The following is a 10,506-nucleotide window of genomic DNA, read 5'->3' as shown; positions in this document are numbered from 1 at the left end:
GTACTGGATCCTACATTGTATAACATTTACTTCCTGCTTCAACACAGGAAGCATTCCGTGATGCTCGAGAGGACTTTTAACATTGCAAGGTTCAAAGCTAATATGAAGGTGAAGGAGATCATCATAAGGGACCTGTTGTTTGCAGGTCATGCAGTCCTCATGGCTCACATTGTTGATGCCCTACAACATCTCATTACCAAGTTCTCAGACTCATGCAAAACCTCTGGGATAGCAATAAGGTTGAAGAAGACTGTTATCATGCATCAAGGCTCTTCAGAACCAGTTCCAGATATTGCCTTAGATGGTACTTATCTGGATCCTATTGGTTGACCAATCTTTCTGCCTTGGCTCTACTGTTACCAGCAATGTAGATCTTGATGCTGAGCTCGCTAGTAGAACTGGTAAAGAATTGCCAAGAACTTTGGCCTTTTGCAAGACATAGCCAAGAACAATAACAAAACTGTCAACTACAGTAAAAATGTGTACAAGACACGCGTCTTATCTGCTCTTCTATATAGCTCAGATGACCTATGCCAAACGTACTAAAAAAAACTAAACAGCTTTCGTGTATCAAATACCCATGTAAAATTCTTTGAATAAGATGACAAGACGGGGGGACAAATGTGGAAGTGTTAAATCGTGCTGGTATCATGGGAACACTGATGAGTAAGAACAGACTCAGGTGGCTTGGTCACGTCTAGGGCCCTGAGAAATCACAGATTTCTTGTAGAAAATTTGCAGCACATGCGCAGGCAAAGTATCATTTTTCACAGAATATTCATAACTAACCAGTAGTTCCGTGAATACTCTGTGAAAAATGATACTTTGCCTGCACATGTGCTGCACACATGGCAGGCACCGTAAGTGGAGCGGGAAAATATTATTTGGGGAGGCTGAGCCCCACCTGACCCTCCCTCCCTCCAGGCTGCTGTGGAGGCCAGCGCACACTGTGGCTGTACACAGCAGCGGAGAAGCAATTGCATGCCAAGTGCCACCAGGCACTACAGGATGGCAGCGTCATGGTGCTGCTGGGGTAGCCTGCTGTAAAGAAAAGTTTGGGGGGGGCTATGCCCCGTTAGCCCTGGCCTTCCACCACCTATGGCAGGCATACACATATACCACCCCCCCTCCCCCACAACAGTCCCCAAGCCCTGGCCCTCCAAACCCCCTCCCCTCCCCACCCCACCTCCATACACTTACCTTCATTATGCTGCCTGGCTGCATCCCGCAACCAACACGAGTTCATCAGTGGCAGGTGTCAGACCAACCTGGTGGTCTTTTATGATCAGATCACCAGATCATTAGATGCAGGGGTAGCAGTGGACATAGTCTTCCTGGACTTCCGGAAGGCTTTTCACACTGTCTCTCACCCCGTTCTCATTAAGAAACTGGGGGGCTGTGGTGTAGACACCCACACAGTCAAATGGGTCGCCAACTGGCTGGAGGGCTGGAGTATAAGATAAACCTGTACTTCATAGTTATTAGAAAACTGAGGGCTCATCTGTATAGGGAAATTGGTTGGTGTGTTATGCAATAACTGTATCACAATAAATTCCTGGCACAGATGGTGTATTTTGGAATAAAAGTAACTTTTATTCTGGAATACTTACTCTGCTTTATAAATAAATAACTTTTATTTAGGAATATCATGCACTCTGTTTAAATGCATAGCCCTTAGAACAGGGCTAAGCAACCCCTGGCTCACGTGCCACTATGTGGCAGCTGAAGACGTTTTGCTTGGCACTCGCACCTCAAGGAAGGGGCCAGAGGTGCGCTGCTGCAACAAAGAACAGGCCCCTTGCGGCTCCCCTGCTGTTTGCCCCTTGCATGCCAACATTTTACAAGTCAAGGTTGATTGTGTTTTTGGCACTCTGCCCAAAAATATCTCACTCTCTTTACAAAAGCAGCCCACAGGTTCTTATGGTTCTTAATATATTTAGTTCCCCAAATGCTCAAGGGGGCAGGGAAGAGCTGTGATACAAAACAATATTAAGTGACTTGCCCAAGGCGATGCAGGGAGCCTCTGCAGAGCTGGACTAGCACCCAGACCACTCAACCACCCATCTTCCTCTCCCTCTGGGTTTGTGCAGATTCCTTTGAAGGGAAAAACCGTCCTTGTTGGGTGCTCTTTCAGATGGCAAAAAGATCTGCTGGTGGAGGTCTGTGCTCCATGCAAGCTCTCAGGTTCTCTCATCTGTTAAGTGAGATGCTTGCAAAGGGGGAGAGAGCAAACACAGTTTCTTTCTCCACCATTTAGTTCAGTGGCAAGAAAGCAACAAGCGGCATGCGGCACCCAACCCAAGTCGACCATGTTGGGCTCCCCGCAGCTTTGGCATGTACCCGGCAGGTTTCTCTTCCTTCATCTGCCTGGTCTGCATGACGATTTCTTGTTCAAGGTCTGGCTGCTCAGGAGCAGCTTTGAATACTGATGCAGCAGCAAGAAGGAGCCTGGGTTTCCAATGCCACAGTGATCAGAGCAAAGCCAGAGAGGGAGGATGTCATCTCTTTCTCTCTCCTTGCCCAGAGCAAGTGAGAGCATTTCTTTGGATCAAAAGTCAAAGGCCAGGGACCCCCTTGTTTCTGGCGGCAATGCCCTCAGTTGTGCTACCAAGCAATCCTCCCGGCCACGTGTGCTTGCACAGCCATGCATCAGCCAGTGAGTCAGACTCAGAACCAGAGCTGAGATCATTTTGGGTTTCATCTACCAGCCCCTGCTGCTTCTCTGTAGCCTCAAGAGGAAAGTCTTTTTTGGTCACACCTTACCAATCCCTGAGCTATCCAGTCCTGGTGCCCTACCACCCTCCTAGGACGCTGATTATTTCTGTGCACTCCGGCAGAGCTTAGAGGTTGGTGCTCTTCTGCATTCGACACCACAATGACACACACGTAGTAAGTTCCTTGAGATCCTTTCAAAAGTGCTTTGCAATGTCAGTTCTGCTAGATGTTCAAGCATGATTTACAAGATAAAACCAGAGATTTCAAATAGGAACTCACAGCATTAAAAAAATTGCCCTACCAAAAAACTGCCTTACAGCTACAGAAAAAAGTTCATGCAGAACAACTGCTCTACTACTCTTCTATAATACCCACCCACAAAAAAAAAAAAAAAAAAGCGCCAAAACAGAAAACTGGCATTTTCAGAGGGACTTGAGTCTAAGTGGTTGGGAACTACAGCACTGGATACACAGGCTGCTTACCTGGTCTCTCCACCTTAAATTAAGTGAAAAAAGCTTACTACAGGTTGTTTCTATAGTTAGTGAGCACTGTTATAGTTTCATAGTAGCTTCATAGTAGCTAGGGTCAAGAGGGACCTGAACAAATCATCTAGCATGACCCCCTGACACAGGCAGGAATGAATGCTGGGTTCACAAGACCCCAGACAGGTGATCATCCAACCTCCTCTTGAATTTGCCCAAGGTAGGGGCAAGGATCACTTCCCTGGGAAGCTGGTTCCAGATTTCGGCCACCCTAACTGTAAAAAATTGTCTTCTGATCTCTAACCTAAACCTATTCTCCATCAGCTTATTACCATTGTTCCTTGTCACCCCAGGTGGTGCTGGGGAGTTCCAGTATATATAAAGAGTTCCAGTAAGTACACAGCCTTTTTACCTTCTAGGGCAGAGGTCAGCAACATTTTTGGGCAGAGTGCCAAAAACACAATCAACCTTGACTTGTAAAATGTTGGCATGCAAGGGGCAAACAGCGGGGGAGCCGCAAGGGGCCTGTTCTTTGTCGCAGCAGCGCACCCCGGCCCCTTCCTTGAGGTGCAAGTGCCAAGCAAAATGCCTTCAGCTGCCACAGTGGCACGTGAGCCAGGGGTTGCCTAGCCCTGTTCTAAGGGCTATGCATTTAAACAGAGTGCACAATATTCCTAAATAAAAGTTATTTATTTATAAAGCAGAGTACGTATTCCAGAATAAAAGTTACTTTTATTCCAAAATACACCATCTGTGCCAGGTATTTATTGTGATACAGTTATTGCATAACATACCAATCAATTTCCCTATACAGATGAGCCCTCAGTTTTCTAATAACTATGAAGTACAGGTTTAATCTTATACTCAAGACTACATATAGTAAGAAATTCAATTCAGGTGAATATAGGTAAAGTACTAAAACTCAAAGAACTAAGAAAAACGTAAATAAAAATAGCAATAGCAAAGAAATAAAGAGTTAAAGACGATAGTGGAATCTAGAAACAGAAGATACCACATTTTGGTCACGCACAGGAATCCTGGTTTTCTGTTTAAAAAATGCAAATTATCTGATTCAAAGACAAAATGCAAATTCTGAGAGAGACAGAGAGAATTCTAATATTATAAAAGCCTATGTCTGTCTGTCTGTCCGTAACGCTTTATTCATACTCTGACTGGCTGACGGAAATAGTCAATCAGAGTGCTCCAAGCGTGAGGGCGTGCCATCATGATTCCGAAGTCACAATGAAGACTAGACAGAGGATGGGGGAGCTGCTGTCCTTGGGTCCCCTACCCAGCTCCCTGCAAGGAGCAGAAGAGCGGCAGCATGGGGCATTAGGTGGCAACACTCCATCCCAGCCCCACCCCCATTCATTCTTGTTGACAGGCAATTGGCACATATATATTATATGCTGAAAATTATAATATATGCGCCGACTGCCCATCAAAAATGATTGCAGGGGGGGAGAAGGGGGCTGGGATAGAGTGCTGCCACCTAATGCCCCATGCTGCCGCTGTTCTGCTTCTTGCAGGAAGCAGAGTAGGGGAGCTGCGGCCAGCAGCTCCCCCACCCTCTGTCCAGTCCTCAGCACACTCCAGTCTCTCATTCACATATATGTGCGAGCGAGAGAGATTGATTGATTGATTGGTGGAAAATCTGAGCTTCCTCTGCCCCCTTCACTCACCAGGACGTGGGTCTAGATGTGGCTGTCCAAATGCTGGTAAAAAAAAAAACAAAAAAAAAAAACTGGCCCTGGGAGCCATTTGCAGGACCAAAGTGGTTTGGCAGCAGGGGTTGGAGGGGAGCTTGACAAGATCAGAGAGCCTCTCTGATCTCACCAACCACCCCCCTGCAGACTACCCCCCCAGCCTCCACAGACACTGCTAGCCATCCTGATCCCTACAACACCACCCCCCTCCTAGCCCACTCAGTCCTCCCTACCCTGATTTACCTTCAATCAAGGGCCATTTTTACCTAGCTCTAACCCCCTGAACTGCTAGGCATAACATCTATACAAAGCCTTAATTAAAAGATTCACCAAGAACTAACAGTACGGCTATGTAAACAGTAAAAATACAACCTTTTAAAACTTATTTATGCTAAATCATCTTCATATATTTAAAGAAATGTGCCATTTCATATTTCATACTTAACCTTAGTGACAAACTGAGGTGAAAAATCCAGTGATTGCTTCTTCATTAATGGATAATTCTTCCTAACTCTATAGAGGAATAACCTGTGTTGGGAACTCAAATATTTTAACTGAGTTTCCAGGAGAAAGATCCATCAGGGTAAACAAATTTTGCCCATGTCTCTCACAAGAAAGAAGGAGTTCCATCCCTTAATAAGCAGATTCCCAGAGTTTTACAAGAGGCCATTTACTCCTGGCTCTGCTGACAACACGAGCTTCTACAGAATCCATGGGACAGGGGCTCCAGCGACTGAATAACCAAAAAATAATAAACAAACAAACCCTTAAGTGGATTATCCAAACTTCAGAAGGGAAACAAACTTAAATCTGTGTAACTTGCACTGGAATCCCCAATTGGCTTGGCAAAACAGAAGATTATAAAACAAAAGCTGTACTTAATCTTACACTAAACATGCTGAGAGCATATTTATCCATAAAATAATGACTTGAGCACCTTTTAAAGTATACATGCCCACAATTTTAAATTTGGTAACATTACTACATACAGGTTGTGCATCAGCATTTCAGCTATAATAAAATAGATAATAGTTTATGTGCCTAAGATCTAAGATGGCATCACCCACAAATGCCAAAGAAACAGAGCTGTTCCCAAACAAGGATGGCAACAGCCTTTATGCAATTTGCTTCCGCCTAGATTATATTACGTTTATTCTTCGCTTGTTTTGAAGGCAACCTGGAAAGTTACTGTAACTTTATGTCTCTTGGTTCCAAAATGATACCTTTTATTAGACCAACTGAAAAGTGGCAAGAAAATTGTGCTTTTCTGCAAGCTTTCGGGATCAAAGTCCCTTCATCAGGCTCTGGGAAAAGTGTAGATGGTACAAGATGATAAGAAGTCCCCACAGGTAGAAAATAAACTTCATTTTTGGAACGAAGATTTCCAGTTTTTTGTATGTCTTTTTGTCTCAGACCAACGCAGCTACCAAGTACACCCCTATAATATTATGTTACATTTCAGAAGAGATACTAAGACTTAGCAACAGATCTAGTGAAATAATTTTGTTCATACTTACTGTCTCAAAAACCAGCCCAACAGAATTCAGCAAATATTTAATGAATTTTGTTTTCACATGCTGCCGGTTCTTAAAATTATGTTATAGCAGGGGTGTCAAACCCAGTGGACTTTTGCCCAAGCTCTGACTAGTGGTCAGATTTCCTGCACCAGCAGCCAGCACACCAGAGAGAGCAGAACCGTTGGCAGAAGACCTGCCACTGTAGCCAAAGCTGGGACAAAAGACGCAGCTCAGCAAGCTCTAGCCACAGTGGTGCAGCTTCTTACCGTGAGGCTGCTGGGAGCTGCCTGCCTCCCACTGACTCAGGGTGCTAGCTACTGCTGGAAGCAGAAAAGTGCTCCCTGTGGTGCTGCTGAGACTGCCAGTGCCCCAACTCTCACTGGGAAGGTGGCCACCACCAGGGAAAGCCCTGCCACTGCAGCCAGAGCAACAGTTTTGGTCACCAGAAAGGGGAATCTGCCCACAGTGCTGATGTAACTGCCCCCATGTTGCTTGGGTTGAGACTTCCACTGTCACCCCTTCCCTCCTGCCTTTGTAACGTTGAAGACTCCCTGCACCCGCGCCAGGTGAGAGGAGCAGCAGATTAAAGCCCCCCTCTCCCACCTCCCACATCGTCTTGAGGTATGAAGTGGAAGGAGCATCAGGACAAACCCCCACTGCTTTCCACTCCCTGGACTCTGGTCTGAGAAGCAGGCAGGGGGATCTGAGAAAGAGATAGGACTCGCAGTGCTACTCCTTCCACTTGAGGAAGAACTGAAGAAATGCAGCAATGGGGCAAACCCACCACCCATTCCACATGCCCAGGACTCTTGTGTGAGAAGCAGGCAAGGGCTTTGCCCTGCTATGCCAGGTATACCCTCCCTGAGGCTGGTTCCCTGCTAGCCAGCTTCCACTTGCCCCTGGAGGGTCTGGAGCAGTGGCAAGGAGAAGCCAGTAGGGGACAGGGCCGTGACTGACAGTCAGCTCCCAGTGCCCTGGAGTCAAGCAAAGGGAGCAAAAGGGCAACTCTAGTGTGAGAAACAGGGAGAAGATAGCGCTGCTCTGTACTGCTCAGCAGCCAAGCAGAGGAAACACCACAGCAAAGCTTCTCACACAGGGAACTCAGGTGTGAGAGCAAAGGGAAGCCACTGGTAGCTGCTCCCATCCCTTCCCAGGCACAGGAAAGGTAGGAGCAGCTGCCCCTCACTGCCTCCTAAGCTTTCTCCAAACTATTAGGACCCTGGTCTTGGGAAGGCAAAGGAGTCTGTCCCCAGGAGGAGTTAAAACTGGATGAAAGCATGCAGACATTTAGTCCAGGGGGTGGGGAAGAAGAACACTCTCCTCAGAATGATTCAACCCTGATTATTTCTGGGTTATTTTTCTCCCATCATTGCCACCTTTGCTCCAGAAGAAAAGGCATGAACATCTTCACACTTCTAGCTTCTACAAGAAGAACAGTGATTCTCCTGGCAGATACCTGAAGTCTGTTTACACCCCTCTTCACTTCCCTCTCTCCCAGGTCAGCATGCTGGCTGCTATCATGGGAAACCCTACCACCAGTGGCAGACCTTCTGCCCGTGGCACACAGTGTAGCCTGTTGACACCTGATAAAAGGAAATGAGGCTCTCCAACCAATTTGAGTTTGACACCCCTGCAGTACAGCACAAAATAGACATGCACACATGTGCAACAACTCAATCCCTAAAACAAATACCACATAGAAAATCAGTTTAGTTCTGTTCAATAGTAACAAAACAGCAACTACAGTATGTTTTAGGTAAAAGCATTTTATGTAAAACTTTTAAGAGGTATTTTATCAGTCAATGATACCCTTGCTACTTCCTTTACTGTCCATGTGACACTAAAGAGTAAAGTTACTGCTTGTCAAAAAGTAGAAGGTAGTATTAAAACACCTCTTCACCTACTTCCTTTCCTACTGGAAAATTCTTTAGCACCCTCAAGATGCATCTGCTTTCCCAATGTTTCCCTGTTCAAGTCTGCAACAGACCAAAGACAGGTGTGTGCAGCAACATACTGCAGGAAGTGAATATTGCTACATTTGGTAAGTGTTGAAACCTGGTGTTGCAGCATTGGGTATTTGCATTTTGAAAATAAGAGTCATATCTAACTTGTATACATTTGTGATTATTTTATTTGATATCATCAAAAATACACCCATAAAAGATTACCTACCTAGACAATTTATATGGAGATATGCTACCCTAATGAGCAATTTTCAAGTACTCAATTTTTCTAGCTTGAAAGAACTGTGCCGATCCATGTTTTTAAAATGCCTTTGTCCCACTTAAGTTAACATACTGCAATCTTTACTAGATTCTCATCCTCATATTTTAATAATCCTTTCAGTAACAAATAGTTATTTGATGAAAAAGGTACATCAATAAATGACAAACAAAAACATCTCATTTTCCTCTTAAATAATGTGAAATAAATGTAGTAGCAACATGCCTACAACATTCTTGAAGAACTTGAAGGGCACATCCACGTGAATATTTTACCATAAAAACATCTGGGTTTACAAAGGACTTTTTCAAATAACATATCATCTGAATTGTGCAACAGCAATCATTTTAGAGAGTACAAAATATAGTTGTGGGTACACTGACCAAAACATTCATCATTCTGGAGAACTAAACAATGCACAACATCCTAATAAGCCTCTCTAAAATATATTTAAAATACATTGAAAGAGCGCTTTTATGTATTACTTGTCCTTTGTAAGCCAACCAGAAACACTAGCTACCATTAGTCAAAATACTTTTAAGTATTTTTCTCAACCGAATTTGAAAATTAAGTTAAACTCAGTATCTCCAAGTTTGTATACTGAATTTACACATACACACAAGGAAAGTGAAAGGTAAGGGAATACGTTTTCATTTCAAACATCCATGTGATTTAGACCCCAATTCTGCATAAGCATATGGAACTGAGACCCCAAATGTATCTGGGATTTGCAAGTTGCAGGGTTATGACCTTAAAGTTTGCATGTTTTTTTAATTCTTTTTCCCTTGAACACAACTGTGTAAATCTCCTCTCTCTGAACCTGGCTTCTTTCTGGGCATCTTCCCCCCTCCACACTTCAAAAAAAGGCAGTTTTCTTAAATAGAAGGAAAAGTTGCAGTAGCACAAATTCCTCGTTTTAAATGTGCTACAGCCCATAATCAAGGGCTTGATACAAAGTCCCATCATAATCCATCAACGTTAAGTTGGCCAAAAGGGACTGAATTCTGTCCCAAAATTGTCTCATGACTATATTTGTAATGATGTAATACGGTTACACTTGCAGCAATGTGCTTTCTTCAGTTTACAGCATATAGCCACTTGAAAGCACAAGAAGGTTTACACCCTGAGAAATATAAAATGGTCTTAATATAGTAACAGTAACTGTCAGTATTTAAGGAAATTTCAGTGTTATTCAGTATTATAAGGTGAGAAAGATTTACTGTACTTTAGTACTACTTTACCACTTATTTTAACATTTGTGTGTGTAATCAGCTGCTCTGCATAAGTAAGTATGATAAATGCAAGTGCAACCGCACGCCGTTACATGAAATTATACATCCATATATCCATCATTCAGATACAAACTTAACTATTAACTGAAGTTATTCCTGCATCTCAGTCCTCTAATACTGCTTAAGGTAAAGAGAGTGTAACAGCACTTTGTGACCAAAAGACTACAACACCAAACATAAGCACTGGAAACAATATTTTTAAAATTAAATCTTGCATTCCAGTATCCATCAGATCAAATGGGCCAGATTAATACATAGTATAGTTACAAAAAGGAGTGGGTTATTACAGCTAGCCTCCTCTCCATTTACCAGTATATCTCCACATTCTCTGTCACTTGCAAAGCATCCCCCATTCATGCACTTTTATTTGTACAGAAGAAAATACAGAACTCATTAGTTTCATTCTGGGAGTGAGAAAATGCCTGCATTCTAAGAAAGAAAAGTTGACAGCAATAAACTGACTCCCCTACACAGGTCAGTAACATACTCTGATCTCACAACAGTACTTGTTTTTCATTTATCTCTATGAAGTGTCATTTTCAAAGATACATGGATAGCGAGTTAATTGAAA

This window comes from Gavialis gangeticus, unplaced genomic scaffold, assembly GCF_001723915.1.
Source record: "Gavialis gangeticus isolate Ggan-Ray unplaced genomic scaffold, GavGan_comp1, whole genome shotgun sequence".
NCBI classification, from domain to species: Eukaryota; Metazoa; Chordata; order Crocodylia; family Gavialidae; genus Gavialis; species Gavialis gangeticus.
Note: the sequence above shows the minus strand (reverse complement) of the source record.